Source organism: Balaenoptera borealis, assembly GCF_965194805.1.
Source record: "Balaenoptera borealis genome assembly, chromosome: 16".
Lineage (NCBI taxonomy): Eukaryota > Metazoa > Chordata > Mammalia > Artiodactyla > Balaenopteridae > Balaenoptera > Balaenoptera borealis.
In genome coordinates, this window is record NC_138872.1 from 18,761,827 (window position 1) to 18,779,612 (window position 17,786).

Below are 17,786 nucleotides of genomic sequence, written 5' to 3' on the forward strand. Positions count from 1 at the left end.
GGGGAGCAGTCTTGTGGGGAAGAGCCCTTAACCTGTGGGGGTCTGTGCTAACTCCAGGTAGTTAGTATCAGAATTGACTAATGCGAGGGAAAAACCCACACATTTGGTGTCAGAAGTGTTATGAATGGAGAAACAAGTTTTCTTTTACCCACCCCTCCAACCAACCAATAATTTATTCATGTATGCATTCACCCATCCTTCCATCCATCCATTCGTCCACCCAACTATCAGTGTATTCATCCATTTATCATTCATCCATTTAATCATCCAAGTATTCATCCATTTTCCATCCACTTATTGACTCATTGATACATTCATCCATTTCTATTGCTTCTGTGACAAATTACCACATACTTAGTGACTTAAAACAACACAGATTTATTATCTTACAGTTCTAGAGTTCAGCAGTCCAAAATGGGTCTTAAGAGGTTAAAATTAAAATGTGGGTAGAGCAGCAGTACTTCTGGAGGTCCTAGGGGAGAATCTGTTTCCTTGCCTTTTCCATCTTCTAGGGCCCACCTGCATTCCTGATTTCATGTCTCCTTCCTTGAACTTTAAAACCAGCAGCCTACCATCTTTAAATCTCTAAGTCTGTCCCTTCTGCCTTCCTCTTATAAGGGTACTTGTGATTACATTGGGCCAACCCAGATAATCCAGGATAATCTCCCCATCTCAAGGTCAGTTGATTAGTAAGCTTATTTCCCCTTTGCCATGTAATCTAAAATATTCACAAATTTCAGGGATTAAGACATCTTTGAGAGCCATTATTCTACCATACCATCTGTCCATTTATGCATTCATTCATCCATCTGTTCATTAGTCCATCTTTGTTTTCATCCACCAATCCATCAGTTTGGTCATCCATTCACTCATCTATTATCTATGTACCTATGTATGTATGTATGTATGTATGTATGTATGTATGTATGTATGTATCTATTCATCCATCCATTGTCCACTTATTTATCCATTCATCCAACTAATCATTCACTTGCCCACCACCCATTCATCTGTCATATAAGCCATCCATCCTAATTTCATTATTTCCATTTATCCATTCAATCATCCATTCCTCCACCAATCATTCATGCATCATTTTTTCTTCTTCACTTTATTGTGCTTTGCTTTACTGTGCTTCACAGATATTTCATTATTTTTCATGCATCATTTTAACTATCCAACTGTCCATCTAATCATTCTTGAGCTACCCTTATCTACCTTGTCTCTTTTAATTAACTAAACAATACCCTTCCAAGACCACACACACACACACACACACACACACACACACACACACACACACAGATCACCATTTGGACCTACTTACCAAAACAGATCATCCTACCTGGATCTTTGCCATTTGTTTTCAACCACCTATTTTTCTGATCCTAACTCCAAATGACTTGGAGCTCCTGGCTCCTAATCCTGACTCCATTTTGCCTGTGGTACTTTGTACTTGCTCGATGTCAATGGGTCTTCCAGGAATTTTACTTAGTTTACAGAGCTCTGCCTGTGTTGACCCTGATCTGCCCTTGCCCAGAAGGAGTAAGGAGAATAAGCAAACTTGCAATATGTGAGTATTTGTGCAGGGAAGGTATTGGATCAGAGCTGTGTCTCAATGTTTTCTCTGCTATACCCCCTGTGACCCCAATGAGGAGGTTTGTGTTTTTTGTTGTTTTTTTTTAACATCTTTATTGGAGTATAATTGCTTTACAATGGTGTGTTAGTTTCTGCTTTATAACAAAGTGAATCAGTTATACATATACATATGTTCCCATATCTCCTCCCTCTTGCGTCTCCCTCCCATCCTCCCTATCCCACCCCTCTAGGTGGTCACAAAGCACCAAGCTGATCTCCCTGTGCTATGCAGCTGCTTCCCACTAGCTATCTATTTTACATTTGGTAATGTATGTAAGTCCATGCCACTCTCTCACTTTGTCCCAGCTTACCTTTCCCCCTCCCCATTTCCTCAAGTCCATTCTCTACGTCTGTGTCTTTATTCCTGTTCTGCCCCTAGGTTCTTTAGAACCATTTTTTTTTTTTCAGATTCCATATATATGTGTTAGTATACGGTATTTGTTTTTCTCTTTCTGACTTACTTCACTCTGTATGACAGACCCTAGGTCCATCCATCTCACTAAAAATAACTCAATTTTGTTTCTTTTTATGGCTGAGTAATATTCCATTGTATATATGTGCCACTTCTTCTTTATCCATTCATCTGTCGATGGACACTTAGGTTTCTTCCGTGTTCTGGCCATTGTAAATAGAGCTGCAATGAACATTGTGGTACATGACTCTTTTTGAATTATGGTTTTCTCAGGGTATATGCCCAGTAGTGGGATTGCTGGGTCATATGGTAGTTCTATTTTTCATTTTTTAAGGAACCTCCATACTGTTCTGCATAGTGGCTGTATCAATTTACATTCCCACCAACAGTGCAAGAGGGTTCCGTTTTCTCCACACGCTCTCCAGCATTTCTTGTTTGTAGATTTTTTGATGATGGCCCTTCTGACCGGTGTGAGGTGATATCTCATTGTAGTTTTGATTTGCATTTCTCTAATGATTAGTGATGTTGAGCATCCTTTCATGTGTTTGTTGGCAATCTGTATATCTTCTTTGGAGAAATGTCTATTTAGGTCTTCTGCACATTTTTGGATTGGGTTGTTTGCTTTTTTTGATATTGAGCTGCATGAGCTGCTTGTAAATTTTGGAGATTAATCCTTTGTCTGTTGCTTCGTTTGCAAATATTTTCTCCCATTCTGAAGGTTGTCTTTTCGTCTCCTTTATGTTTTCCTTTGCTGTGCAAAAGCTTTCAAGTTTCATTAAGTCCCATTTGCTATTTTTGTTTTTATTTCCATTTCCAATGAGGAGATTTGTATGAAACCTATACTTCTCACCATCTAGGTTGATTTTTTCCCCCAGGGAAGTAAGACAAATAGTACTGAAAATATTTATGGTGTGATGGTCATAAAACCATTTTGAAAATTACAAAAAATCTCAAAAATTGCCATTATATAAGGAAAAACTAATAAAATATGGCTAACTTTATTTTTAACAAGTTTTGTTCCTCTCCCAGACTTTTGCCCAACAAATACTAGTAATAAGTTGAGAAAGCATATACTACTGAAGCAAAAGCATTAATAGTGGCAATAACTATAAAATCACCACTCCCTCACCAACACCATCATGATTTATAGTTGTCAGAACTGGTAATGATCTCTCACCACAGGCTGAGCCATAGACAAGGTACACCATGGCTATGTGACATTGCCAGTGCTCAGCTAAATGCCACCCCCTGCTCTGTTGCTCAGGAGAGCACATCAGAATACAAATGAATAGGAGTGACATTATTATAAGAATATCTGCTCCCATTTATTTATTTTTTTAAAAGGTAAATAATTTAGACTTTGCTCCTTTGTATATGATCAGTGACAAATTACCATATACTTCGTAACTGGCCATATCGAGACCTAACACTGAGAACCATGGCTAAATGACTGCTAGATTCCTGTATGGTTTTAAGGTCAAGAATCCATCACGGGCACCTGTTTAAATTGGAATGAATTGTCTGAGCAAGTCTTGGTAGCCCAGCTCTTCTCCTGCAAATGCCATTCACTTGTTGGGTAAGCAGAGGGCAGAAGTTCTGGTACTTCATGGAGCTCAACACTGGCCAGTCATTTGAGGGCATTGTTTACACTTCTTCAAAACCGTTCAAGAAAACTTTAATGAAAAGTGTGCTGTTATCCAAAAGAATATTTCAATGCATGAAGAGGGACAGTGCCCTGGCAATTCTCTATGACCGATCAGTAGTCTGGTCTGGGAAGATGTCACACCTTAGCAGTTGGAAGATTCTACGGCCCTGAGTCAAAAGATTTTGGAAGCACTGACATTTCAACAATGTGAGGACACTGGTTTATGAATATGGCCTCTGGTCATCACGAAGACACATGCAGATTATACATAATGGGTTTATACTCTGATGTCTCATGTATAAAATACTACACCTGAAATCCTCAATAATAATTCTTGGGTTTATGCCAAAGCTCTTTTACATGGTGCATCTCATTTGACCCTGACGGCACCCTGATAAGTTGCCTAGACAGGGCATTATCCCCATTTTGCAGGTGAAATAACTACATCATTCTGGTCACTGTCAAAGTTAATGTCTGGAGATGGCAAATAGGTTTCACACTGCAAGCCCTTCCTAGTTGGCCCTACCCCATATAGGTGGGGACAGTATAAGGGTTTGAATCCCAGCATGTGGAGATCATTGAGGGCCATCTTGGAGGATGGCTACCACACTTTTCCCTGGCAAAAAACATGGAAACTAATTAATTAATTAAAAAGAAACTCTAGTGCTTTATTCCTAGAGTGAAAACAGCATTGCTTTTTTTTTTTTTTAATAGTCAATTTGCAGATAGTCATGTCTCTAAATTGGTCAGTAATGTTGATGGCAGAATTGTGTACATAAGGAAAAGGATTCCACAGCAACTTGAGGCTTGGTAAAAAGCTTCAGCTTAAGCAAGTTTTTATGGCTAAAATGGTCTGTGGCTGCAGGAAAGTACACTTCTGAGTGAGAATGAAGGATTTATGGAGCCATTTCAGGGTAGGGTGACCAGTGTTTTCAAAAAATCCTGTCCAAGAACGTTTGAGGTGTGACTTTCCATAAATCATAGTTACCGAAAGTGAGCACAGTCATTTATACATATAAACTCAGATTTAAAAAAAATCAAAATAGTAGTTGTGCCGTACATGGGTGAGAGAGCTCTACAGCACTTTAAGAGTTAAATCAGCCCAATTAATACACAAGGGATGGAGGTCATATATCAGCAGAAGGCACTTGAAAAGACAGAAGGTCCCTCAGGCCAAAGGCAAGAAGGACAGAGATGGACTTGGGGCGAATCAATGGAATTAATATGTTTCAAAAAAAAGCCAGTCAGCAGAAGGGGGAAGGTCTACACAGAACTTGGGAAAATAGGGGCCAGAGGAAAGGATGTAATTAACAATTTGTTCAGCAGTTACCATGTGCTAAGTAGTTTGTATGAATAATTTAATCCACACAACAACCCTATTATCAAAATCAAAAAACTCTAAGTTAAGAGACTTTCCTAAGGTCAGTGGTAGAGCTGGAATTGGAACCAGATCTCTTTGTCTCCAAAGCCTGTGGGCTTAACTATTCTTATCCAGTGTTGTCCTGGGGAAAGTGCTTTTGGCAGGCCAGGGCACTGCCACTGGCTATACATATTTTTTTTATTTCTTCTTTGGGAGTTACCTCCACACACCATGGGTTACTGGCATTTTCTCAGTGGCAAATTCACAGGCACATGATTTCGAGCTGTAAGGGGGAATAGAGCTGATACTGCCCACTCTCCTCCTGTTACAGATGATATCTGTGAGTTCATTTTTTATTTTTATTTTTAAAAATATTTATACATTTATTTATTTGTCTGCACCGGGTCTTAGTTGAGGCACGTGGGATCTTCATTGCAGGATCTTTTAGTTGCGGCATGTGGGATCTAGTTCCCTGACCAGGGATCGAAGCCAGGCCCCCTGCATTGGGAGCACGGCATCTTAACCACTGGACCACCAGGGAAGTCCCTCTGTGAGTTTATTTTTGCAAACTGCCATGAACCCCTCTCCACCAGCTCTTGGGGAATAAGGTCCACGATGTAGCAGGGGAATTCCATTTTTGGCAATTGGTGAGAGTGACTCTAAAGGGATGCAGTTGATTTTCTTATGTGGTTTGTTGGATTCGTCACGGTCTAATCAGAAAACAAAACATTCTGAGAGGTTAAAACACGAGGACTTTGAGGACAAAGAGGTCTGGGACCAGCATGCTTATAAATTGGCTCAGAATTGTTTGCAAGGGCAGCATTATTGGAAATAAGTGTATGGCCTCATAAGATACTACTCTGAAGGACAAAATTCATTGGGGTGATCATCCTGGTATACTTCAGATCTCAGCTAATGGACAGCTTTCCTTGACCTCCTTGATCAAGGCAGATCCTTCCAGCACAGGCTCTCATGGCACCAAGTGACCTTCCTTTATGGCACTTACCACTGCTGTTATGTTTTACATTTGCTTGCACGATTATTTGACTAAACGTCTGTCTTCTTCACAGATTGCAAGCTCCAGGAAGGCTGAGTTTGTGCTGCATTTTATTCACCATTGTATCCCCAGCACCCAGTACAGTGCTTGTCAGTTGCAGGTAATCAGTGAATGTCCTTTCAATGTATGTGTTCGATTGTAAGCATCGATCTCCTTAGGTATCCACCCAAGATAAATGAAAACACGTATGTCCACACAAAGACTTGCATGTAAATGTTCATAGCACCGTTATTCATAATAGCCCCAAAGTGGGAACAATCCAAATGTCCATTAGTTGGGGAGGGGATAAGTATTGTAAAAGACAGTATATCCATACAATGGAGGACTCTGCAGCGATAAAAAGGAATAAACAGATAATATATTCTACAACGTGGATGAACCGCAAAGATATTGCATTAAGTGAAATAAGCCAGACACAAATGACTGCATATTGCACTGTTCTGTAAGTATGAAATTTCTAGAAAAGGCAAAACTATAGAGAAGAAAGCAGATCAATGATTGCCTGGGCCTGGGAGTGGGAGTGGGCAGTGACTGCAAACAGGAAGAAGGGAACTCCTGGGGGTGGTGGAAATTTTCTAAAACTGGATTGTGGTAGAAGTTGCCCCACTGTATAAATTTACTAAAAATCATTAAACTGTACACTTGCAGTAGGTGTGGGGTACAGTGTGCAAATTATCTTCAATAAAGCTGTTAAAAATGTTTAAAAAATCAGTCTCCTTACTTAGTCATTTTATCCCAACTTATGTTCTGGGAATACTATTTCTGTGGGACATTGTGCCAGAGACTGCTAAGTGAGTCTCTCAACTTTTTAGTGACAGAATCTCAATTTTTTAAATTGAATTATAGTTGATTTACAGTATTGTGCTAGTTTCAGGTGCACAGCAAAGTGATTCAGATATATATATATATATATATATATATATATATATATATATATATATACTTTTTTCAGATTCTTTTCCATTATAGGTTATTACAAAATATTGAATATAGTTCCCTGTGCTATACAGTAGGTCCTTGCTGTTTATCTATTTTATAGATAGTAGTGTGTATCTGTTAGTCCCATACTCCTAATTTATCCCTCCCCCTGCTTCCCCCTTTGGTAATCATAAGTTTGTTTTCTATGTCTGTGAGTCTGTTTCTATTTCGTAAATAAGATCATTTGTATTATTTTTTAGATTACACATATAAGAAATATATAATATTTGTCTTTGTCTGACTGACTTCACTTAGCATGATTATCTCTAGGTCCATCCATGTTGTTACAAATGACAATATTTCATTCTTTTTTATGACTGAGTAATATTCCATCATATATATATATATATATATATATATATATATATATATATATATATATAGCACATCTTCTTTATCCATTCATCTGTTGATGGAAACTTAAGAACCTCAATTTTTTAAAATATTTATTTATTTATTTATTTATTTATTTGGCTGCGCCGGATCTTAGTTGCGGCATGCAAGATCTAGTTCCCTGACCAGGGATCGAACCTGGGCACTCTGCATTGGGAGCGCAGAGTCTTAACCATTGGACCACCAGGGAAGTCCCAAGAACCTCAGTTTTTAACTTGACACATAGCCAAGTAAAATTTTTTTAAAATACCATATTTCCCAGCCTCCTCTGCAGCTTGGTGTGGCCATGTGACTGAGTTCTGGCCAATGAGATGTAAGCAGAAGTGATGTGTAGTATTTCCAGGAAGGCTGTTTAAGGAACATGACTCACTTTTTCCTATTTGTCTTTCTTTTTTTCCATCCAAAAAAATAGGGACTGGTGTTCCAGCAGCCACTTTGGACCATGAAGTGACCTTGGGAATGAAAGTCAATGATGGTGGAGCAAAAATACTGAAGCCTTGGGCTTCCCTGGTGGTGCAGTGGTTGAGAATCTGCCTGCTAATGCAGGGGACACGGGTTCGAGCCCTGGTCTGGGAAGATCCCACATGCCACGGAGCAACTAAGCCCGTGAGCCACAGCTACTGAGCCTGCGCGTCTGGAGCCTGTGCTCCGCAACAAGAGAGGCTGCGATAGTGAGAGGCCCGCGCACCGCGATGAAGAGTGGCCCCCGCTTGCCTCAACTAGAGAAAGCCCTCGCACAGAAACGAAGACCCAACACAGCCAAAAAATAATAATAATAATAATAATACTGAAGCCTGGGTTGCTGACGATACCACAGAGCTCCATGCCTCCCTTGCACTGCCTGCTTCCCAGATTTCTTTTATGCAAGACAAAAATAAACTTCAATGTTACTAATGCCCTTTGTCCTTTTGTGTGTGTGTGTGTGTGTGTGTGTGTGTGTGTGTGCTATGTAGGCAAATCTAATCCTAATACTAGTTTAAATAGGTATTAAATGAAAAAGGCCAAATAATTTTGAGAAATATTATGTTAAAGTTTAAAAGATTTCATTAATGCAGAACTTCTCAGAGTTTTTAATGAAAAATGGGAGCTTCCAAGAGGGTCTCAAGTATGCACAATGTCCAAACCAACCTGACTCCAAAACTCTTTTTAGTGGAGCATCTCATGAGAAGAATGATTTAGAGCAAAGGGAAATGTTTCTTTAAAAAAATCCACATTTTGGCCTCTTCCTTTCTAATCCATCCTTCTTCTAGGCTGCTAGAGAGATCTTTCTAAAACATAAACTTGATGGTATCACATCCCTGTTTAAAATCCTTGAATGATTCTTGTAGGAAAAAGTTCAGACTCCTTCATGTAATGAATAAGACCTTTTGTGATCTGGCCCCTGTATTCTCTCTAGCCTCACCCTAGCCATCTTACTCTCAAATCATGAGCCATTTGTACTGCTGAGAACTGCATATGTTCACCCGTCTCTCTGCCTCTGCAGCACATGCTGTGTCTCCTGAGTGGAACACTTTCCACCTGCCACCTTACCTGGCATTCTACCTTTGATGCTTTAGACCAGGCTCGGGTATCAGCTCATTCATATCCATTCATACTTTGAGCAATTCCTACTATGTAGCCAGACATTGTACTAGTACTTGAGTTACAAAGCCAAATAAATAGTCCTTGCCCTGGAGGGACAAAGAATCAAATGAATGTAGATAAGAACTGCATTAGTCAGAGTGTACTAATGGCTATAACAAACAACCTTCACATTTCAGTGACTTGACATTTTGACAGTTTATTTCTCCCTCATAGCACAGTCCAGTGCAGGGAAACACACGGGTTCTGCTCCGTGCAGTCAGTAGGTGACGCAGACTCATGCCATTGCCATTTTCTGGGGCCTCTTGATTCCTCCACTGGATAGTTTTTTTTTAAACTTGACAGAGACATTGTGAAATCTTTTTTTTTAATTAATTAATTTATTTTATTTATGGCTGTGTTGGGTCTTCGTTTCTGTGCGAGGGCTTTCTCTAGTTGTGGCGAGCGAGGGCCACTCTTCATCGCGGTGCGCGGGCCTCTCACTATCGCAGCCTCTCTTGTTGCGGAGCACAGGCTCCAGACGCGCAGGCTCAGTAATTGTGGCTCACGGGCCCAGTTGCTCCGCGGCATGTGGGAATCTTCCCAGACCAGGGCTCGAACCCATGTCCCCTGCATCGGCAGGCAGATTCTCAACCACTGCGCCACCAGGGAAGCCCCCTCCACTGGATAGTTTTGCATCTAGCCAGCAGATGAGGATAGGAGAAAGTTTGGAGGATCACATAGGACGTTTTAGGGGATGCTTAGAAATGGGATATATTTGTGTCACTTCTGTCCAGATTCCGTTAGAGCTCAGTCACAAGGACCTGATTACTGAGAAATGTAGTTTTGCTATGAGCCTAGGAGGAAAATGAAATAGGCGGGGGAAAGTAGCCTTTCCTCTGCCAGAGAGATATATAAACAAGAACAATATAGAAGCTCACAGTCTAACGGAGGAAACAGACAAGTGAACAGAGGCAGGAAGGCAAGAGAGAACATGGTCAGGCAGGATGCAACTCGTGTTTTTAGAGTTACTGTCACAAAGTTCCAGAACTGTTGGCAGCCCTCTCGTGGCTCCCCTTTAGAACGCCTAAGGATTGCTCTTCTGGGGCCCTTTGTAAACATGGATGTACTATGTGGTACAGAAAGTCATGCATCACCGATGTCACCCCCACGTCAGAACTTCAGGGCCTCTTAGTGTCAGCCATCTCTGTCCCAGCCGCTGCTGTGGCATCCAGCTCTGCATGGGCTCCAGTTCCACAAAGCTGCGTCCTGATAATCCTTTGCCCCATGGTCCTGCTGCACACTCCTTAACACTGAGTTTTGGGACACCACAGAACCCCACTTGGCACCTATGCGTGAAAAACTGGAATGAGTAAGAATTCACTCAAGATGAGCTGGTGGATAAAGTTCCTTCCCTTCCCTCTCCCACAGGCTGTACTGAGACTCATTTTATGTGGCTTCTCAGAGGATAATCCCTTGGGTGGGAGCAATCAGCCACACTTAGTGGAGGCCACATGAATAATCATCCTGGTAATGGCTCTTCCCTCTTCCCTACTTTACTCATTTAAAAAAAAAAAATTTATTTATTTATTTGGCTGCGCCAGGTCTTAGTTGTGGCATGTGGGATCTTCGTTGCCACGTATGAGATCTTCGTTGTGGCATGGGGCTGTTTTCAGTTGCGGCATGTGGGATCTAGTTCCCTGACCAGAGATCAAACCCGGGCCCCTGCATTGGGAGCACAGAGTCTTACCCACTGGACTGGCAGAAGGAGAAAGTCCCCTACTTACTCCTTTTGCCTCTCACTCCTGCCCTACAGAATCAGCCTCTGCATTCTGGAGAACCCAGGCTAAGACATCCCCATGGATGGGTACAGCTAAAAGACACTTAGCTGTCTCTGTTTCCCCTCCAGACCCTGGATACTGTGGAAGTGTTTCAAGGGTCAGATTCCACTAACCTTGGTCGGTTCTACAGACTTGACTCTTTGAAGGTCAAGCCTGCTGCCTCTCCTGAGTATAGCTACCAAATCTTTCCTTTGCTTGTACCTGTACCATTCATTTGTGAATCAATCATGCATTCCTATTGATTTCTTGTTTAGTGATATAACATTTGTGTCTTTGCGTGTGTTTAATTTCTTATGTGCTACTGACTTTTCTCAAGTTTAAGAACAGGAATTACTGACAAATCTACCTCCCTCCCCCCTCCCCCTCCCACACCTCACAACACTGTCCTTGCTTTTATGCTTTGGCATACACACTCTCCTCCCTCTGCCTGGAGTCCCATTCCTCCCCCACCTCATTTGTGCTATGTCATCTTTTGTGGGCACAGGATTTGATTGTGTGAAAGGAGGGCCACTCGACTCCCATGTTGGACTCACCAAGTCTGCCTCTGATATAACTCTGCTCCCAGCCCCTTTCCAGAAGCTAAAGTTCACAAACCCAAGTCCCATGAGCAGTTTTAGATCCTTGATCCTGGTGTCAGACTGAAGAGGCTGTAGCTACCAGCTGTCTGGTCCTGTTTCAGCCCCCGAAGCCGCTGGTTCAGGAGGGCAAGTCCGCTATCCCCGTGAGTCAGCGGGGACAAGCAGCTCTCTGCATACTCACTCCCAGCAGCTTGGCAGGACTGGAGCTCTTCAGGATCCATGTGTCAAACTCCGCCTTGTCCTCAGCTAGACTATAAGCTCCCTGAGGTCAGAGATGTCATCTGCCTTGTTTAATGTCTAGAACAATACCTGGAACATAGGTGGTGCTTAATAAATATTTGTGTAAGGAAGGAAGAAAGAGGAGGGAGGAGGGGAGGGCCGTGATACATCTTGGCCAGTCTTTTTTTTTTTTTTTTTAATAAAGTTGGGCTTATCCTTTTTTATTTATTTATTTATTTATTTATTTATTTATTTATTTATGGCTGTGTTGGGTCTTCGTTTCTGTGCTAGGGCTTTCTCTAGTTGTGGCAAGCGGGGGCCACTCTTCATCGCGGTGCGCGGGCCTCTCACTATCGCGGCCTCTCTTGTTGCGGAGCACAAGCTCCAGACGCGCAGGCTCAGTAATTGTGGCTCACGGGCCCAGTTGCTCCGCGGCATGTGGGATCTTCCCAGACCAGGGCTCCAACCCGTGTCCCCTGCATTGGCAGGCAGATTCTCAACCACTGCACCACCAGGGAAGCCCTCTTGGCCAGTCTTGAGTCAAATGAAAGAAATGTGCACAGGTGAGGTAGACAGGTGGCGGGGGGCGGGGGCTGCTATCTTTCTATTTTCAAACTGGAGAAATCTCTGGTGTCTGAGGAGAAGTGAAGAAGTGGTCCTCAGAAGAGAGTTAGGGCCATGGGATGAAAATCATAGGAATGCTGGGGTTTCAAAGACACTAAAAATATCCTCTCTCTGGGGTGCAGTAAGGCTCTGCTAAATCATTACAGCTACCTCTGACAAAGTCAAACCATGTTCATCTTAAAAGTATCAGACAAACAGCTCTTGGAATCATCAGGACTCAGATCATTCCTACTTTAATTAAGGTAAAATGAGCCTCCACAGTCAGAAGCCAACCATTTTTTTTTTTTTTTTTTGTGGGTGTTAAGGAAACACCTGTGAGGGGGCAAGCAGGGGGTAAGGTGGTGAGGTGACTGCCACATCTGGGAGGGGGGCAGTAATGGATGCCATACAGAGGATTCAGCCAGACAGGCCCAACTCCCCATTCCTCTCTGCCTGCATCTATTTTCTTTATAACATTTATCACTACCTCTCCCCTTGTATTTGTTTATTGTCTTTCTTTCCCCTTAGCAGGTCCATTCCACGAGAGCAAGGTCTTTGTCTTATTGACCGCTGTATCTCCTGTCTTAGATCAATGCCTGGCATTTAGTGGGCATTCAAACATTAGCTACTAACGAACGAATTAAAGAATATTAAACAATTAGTTGAATCACTGCCATATGCTGGGCCTTGTCCTTGAGGATGCTACAAGGATGGTGAGGGAGACAGGCCTGAACATAAACACACCATAGCTCGACACCTGATTTTACGGAGGTATATCCAAGGCGCCGCAAGACCCCCGGGGCTGAAAACTCCCCGGGTGTGCGGGGGGTCCTTGGGAAGAAGCCCGTGTGCCAGGAGTGCCCGGGAGCCAGGAGGAGCGGCAGGGATGCGGCTGGAGACAGAGCTCGGGGCTCCTTGGCTCTTCGCCTGGCTTCTCGGCATCTTCTTTTCCTCACCAACGGGACCTCGGCCCCAGCGGAATCTCTCTGTCGCGGCACCCCAGTCACAACCTCTCCCAGCCCCGGAGACGCCAGCCCAGGGTTTTCCATATGGCTAGCCCGCTACCTAAGAGACCTCCACCTGCTGGCTGAACCCCCGCCCCGCCCGCGCGCGCGCGCTCCAGGTCCCCGCCCCCTGCCCGCTGTCTGCGGCTGCAGGACCCCGCCCCGCCCCCTCGGCCCGCAGGACCCCGGCCCCGCCCCGCCCCCGTGGCCCCGCCGCTCTGCCCCGGGGGGCGGGGCCGCACGCAGCGGCGTCTCCAAGGCGGGGGGCGCGAGGCAGGGGGCGGGGCGGCCCCGGCGCCGGCCAATCAGCGCCGCTATCACATCCATGCAAATACGAGCACAATGGAGCGAGCCCATCACTCGCCCCTGCAAGCAAGCTTGAAATGGGCTTCTGTCTGAGCGGCAGCCAGGTTGACCAATGACTCTGTGTTTTGGGCCGGCGAAGCCCAATGGCATGGCAGGGAAGGCGGGCCCGAGCCGGGTTAGGGTGTCCTTGCAGGGTGTCTGAGCTAAACTTCACCAAATAATAGCTGTTTGTATTTTGGCTGCTGCAGGAGCCATTTTAGGTAAGTTCTTCTCTTAACTTTTTATTTTCCTCCCCGGCCTCGGCGGGTCGGTCTTGTCCGCGGGTCCCCGGCCCCGCACCGCCGGCCGGGCTGCGGTGCCCCTATGAATGAAGCCAGGATGAGGGGATGCGGCGGTGCCGAGGCCCGGCCGGGCCGGGGTCCGAGCGGGGCCGGCGGCGGGCGGCCTGGCGGAGGGCAGGCGGCGGCCTGAGGCCTGAGGCGAGGGGCCGGCCTCCGCCGCGCTCCGCTCCGCCTCGCGCTCAGGCCGGGCGGCTGTCCTTGGGAGTGCGCCGCTGCGGGCCGCGCGGAGGGTTGGGGGTCCGGGCAGCCCCCGGCCCCGGGCCAGGCGTGCGGGGGCGGGGCGTGCGGAGGGCTCCCCCTTCCCTCCCGCCTCCCCGGGGCCCGGCCGAGGAGAGACCCCCGGCCGCGCAGCGGCGGGGCGGGGGTGACCGCTATTCCCGCCGCCGCCCCCGCGGAGAAGTTGCACTATTGGCGTCCTGCGTCTTTTTGCAGGGGTGGAGGAGGGTGGGCTGGTGCCAGGCTGCTGCTCCGGGCGGGGGCGGGGGCCCCGGCGCGTCCTCCGAGCGCGCACCCCCTCCGCCCCCTTCTTACGCACTAGCGCGCACTCGCCCTGAGAATTGGAACCCTGGAGATGTCCAGCAACCCCGCAGCCAAGTTTTGTGCATTATTAGATTGCATGTTTGAGCCTTAAAAAACAAAAACAAAAACGGAATCTGTCCCCTTCAGGGTATTTATTTCCTTCGCTGTTGAGAAGTAACGGAGTCTGTTCCCAAATTTCCGGAGACTTGCCTGTCAGATGTGCAGAGGGTTGGCAGCTACTTGGTTTTTAAAAAGACGCTGTTAGGAAATCCCCTCACTAGTGAGATAATTGAAATTTGAGTTTGTTTGCAGCTTGTTTTATTTGATCCAATTAAAAATGCATAAGCAGACTCGTATTTGTGTACCTAAAGTGTTCCTAGTTCCAGTTATGATTGATGTGACTGTGGTTTCGGTAGTGTATGATCTAATAAGGCAGTATAATTCAATTTTGAACCTGTAGGCCCGTGATCTCCAAATTAGGGTTTATGGACCATTAGTAGTCCGGCCAAGGTTTCTAGTGAATCCTTGGCATCTCCAGGCATCTTTGGGACTGTGTGTGCACCTTATTCTCCACACTGCTCATTTCTGGTGTAGCAGATCCATGAACGGAGAAAATACCCATTTAAAATTTTTTACAATTTTTAGAGTGTCTGCAGTATCGCCTGAGATTCGACTGTTGTTTCTCAAATGGCTTATAGGAATACCATCCCGGTAGGCTCCAAATTTCGACGTACTTTAAGGGGATATGCTTGTGACCCCTGGAAGAGTCCAGACAAGGGCCACTCTGCTGTGTTCCCAGGGCTAATTATGAGCTATCTTTCTTACTGGGGATTTGTACCCATCGACTGTGCATGGCACAGGAGAATCTGTTGGTATTACAAATTGGAAGATCAGGTTGGCAACCTCAGGGAGATAGTTCTTCTAAACTTTGTGGCTCTCTGGGAATAGAGAGAAGGTTTGAGATCCATGTGTGATAAAATGATTAGGCGTGAAATGTCAAGTAAAAGGGTTTATGCCAACCAGAACAGGTGGTTTCATATAAGCAATGCATGACTGTAACAAAAGGCCTGGGAAAATGTGGAGTTGTAAAAAGGTTAATTTTGGACTTCTTTTCTGTCCCAGGGCAGATTTCCTAGATGAATTATGATGAATTATTTAAACTTTTTTCTTGATTAATGGGCTATTAAAAGCTAACCTTTACAATTCCCCCCCACCTTTTTTTTTTTTTTTTTTTTTTGCTAACTTTTTTTTTTAGCTAACTCTCCCTTATAGTAGTAACCAGACTATGATACTGTTCTTGCTGTAGTGTGGCCATGGGCAAAGTAAATCTAGATCTGTTGTGAAATTAGCTGTGTCTCATCGCAGTATTACAGTCTGCCTGGAGTCTCATCTTTTATACTGCAGTTATTTTTTTGCTTTTTACATTTAGCTCTTCTGTTATAGCACTGCAAAGTCTTGGAATATGATCACTTTTCCCACAACTTTTTAATGTTCTATAGCTTTCTAATTATTTTTATAATTTATTATTAGTATAGTCCGTAGTTCTCTGAACTCATCAGTGTATTACTTCAGGCAAATCACGGGAGAAATTGAATGGCCAGTTGAAAGTGAAGTGGGAGGCCACAAGTAACGTTACTACATTTCTGGAAGATCCTTTGGCAGTTCGTTTTTTGTATTTATTGATTTACTTTTCTCATAACTATTTCAAATACCAAAGAAAATCTGAAGCAGAATCTTATCTCTTTAGAAACTACATCTCATTTGTGAGTTTTGCTATTATATTACAGAAAACCTATCAGAAACAACAGGCCCTTGGGCTACTGTGTCTTGGGGATCTCTGATTTAGAGAAGTTTCGAAGACGTTTTTCAGATTTCTTGGATGGATATATGGCTTGGGGCAGAGGCTCTGAGGCCAGCGGGGGCAGGGCAGGGTGGGTGTCGGGAGGGTGGAGCCAGAAAGCAGCTGGAGATGTGATAAGAGGCAGGGACTTCATTCAGAGTGCTGCAGAGGCCAAGCAAGGAACGGCTTGTCCAACTGGCTTTCTAGAAAGATCCCTTGGCTGCTGGGGAGGGGTGGACCATGGTGGCCAGAGGGCAGGAGCGAGCCGAGGGAGAGTGACCAGTGGTCGGGCAAGATGTTGGTGGCCTGGACGGGAGGGGCCGCAGTGGTGAGAAATGGGCAGACTGGGGGTGTCCTGGCTTGGGGGACCCTGGAGAGGAGCAGGGCCGGCAGAAGGACGTGCTGTGTGTGAGGTGCTGATGGGACATCACTACAAATGCTGCCTCCCAAGTTACTGTCCCCAGAGGCGACCACGTGGTGACCAGCGGGGGCAAGAGTGCAGCTTAAACTCCTCAGAATCAGAGCTCTGGCCACCTTCCTCCTCTTCCTTCTGAGCCCCCAGCCTTGTCTGCCCCTCGTCCAGCCCTGTGACCGCCGACCCCCCCCCCCCCTTCTTGACGTTGGCCTTCCCCGACCTCACCAGCTTTTCCATTTCTCCTAAATGCTGCCCTGGGGGTCAGGAAAATGCCCCAAGCAGAGTTTGTGGTTATGTCTTCCTGTGTTAAACCATGAGGAAAAAGGGTTCCACAACCTCAGGCTTGATTCTTACTGCAGGTGCCTATGTTTTTCAACTTTCATGGGAAGACTTTGTAATAACCAAGTGGAGTCACACATGGATTCATGTTCTGAACCTTTTGAACCGGTTTTAGGATTTAAGGATTCTGCCAGCATAAATATCTTTGATATGTGACAATGACAGTATCTAGGACAATGACAGTATCTAAATCAACTGAGGAGAGTATGTTCTCACCCTGTTCTCTCGTCCCTCCAGTATAGCAAGGTTTGGAATCTTTTTTTTTTAAGTTGTCCAACAATACCATTTTATTTCATGTACATAAGCTCAGGCGCCAGCAGGATGAAAAATAAATAAATAAAACTTTGGGTAATAACTGATAACAACTACTTTTAAGAGAAAACATACCTCCATTAGTGAGTTTCTTGAAAATTTTCTTTTAATTAAAGTATAGTTGATTCACTATGATGTGTTAGTTTCAGGTGTACAGCAAAATTATTCAGTTATATATACATATATATATTTCAGATTCTTATTCATTATAGGTTATTACAAGATATTGAATATAGTTCCATGTGCTATGCAGTAGGTCCTTGTTTATTTTATATATACTAGTGTGTGTCTGTTAATCTCAAACTCCTAATTTATCCCTCTCCCCCGAAATCGTTTTATTTTTAAAAATTATTTAGTATTTTTCTTTATGCTTCCATCCTTCATACAAAGCTTTAGTCTAATTCAGGCGAAAAGCTACAGTGGATT

The 17,786-nt window shown here is 44.4% G+C and overlaps 1 protein-coding gene and 1 long non-coding RNA gene across 2 annotated transcripts in view; both read left to right on the plus strand.

Annotated features, from left to right (window-relative positions):
• LOC309614088 overlaps positions 1-10,895 on the plus strand; it is a 62,447-nt gene extending 51,552 nt beyond the window's left edge. Inside the window, exons 3-4 of the long non-coding RNA XR_014236004.1 lie at positions 6,126-6,212; positions 7,896-10,895. This is a non-coding gene — a long non-coding RNA (uncharacterized lncRNA). The remainder of the gene's footprint in view (positions 1-6,125; positions 6,213-7,895) is intronic.
• A 2,823-nt stretch (positions 10,896-13,718) lies between these two features.
• The window catches only part of CHD6 (chromodomain helicase DNA binding protein 6), a 210,138-nt gene continuing 206,070 nt past the window's right edge, over positions 13,719-17,786 (plus strand). Inside the window, exon 1 of the mRNA XM_082359464.1 lies at positions 13,719-13,854. The gene's annotated coding sequence lies outside the window, so the exon portion shown is untranslated. The remainder of the gene's footprint in view (positions 13,855-17,786) is intronic.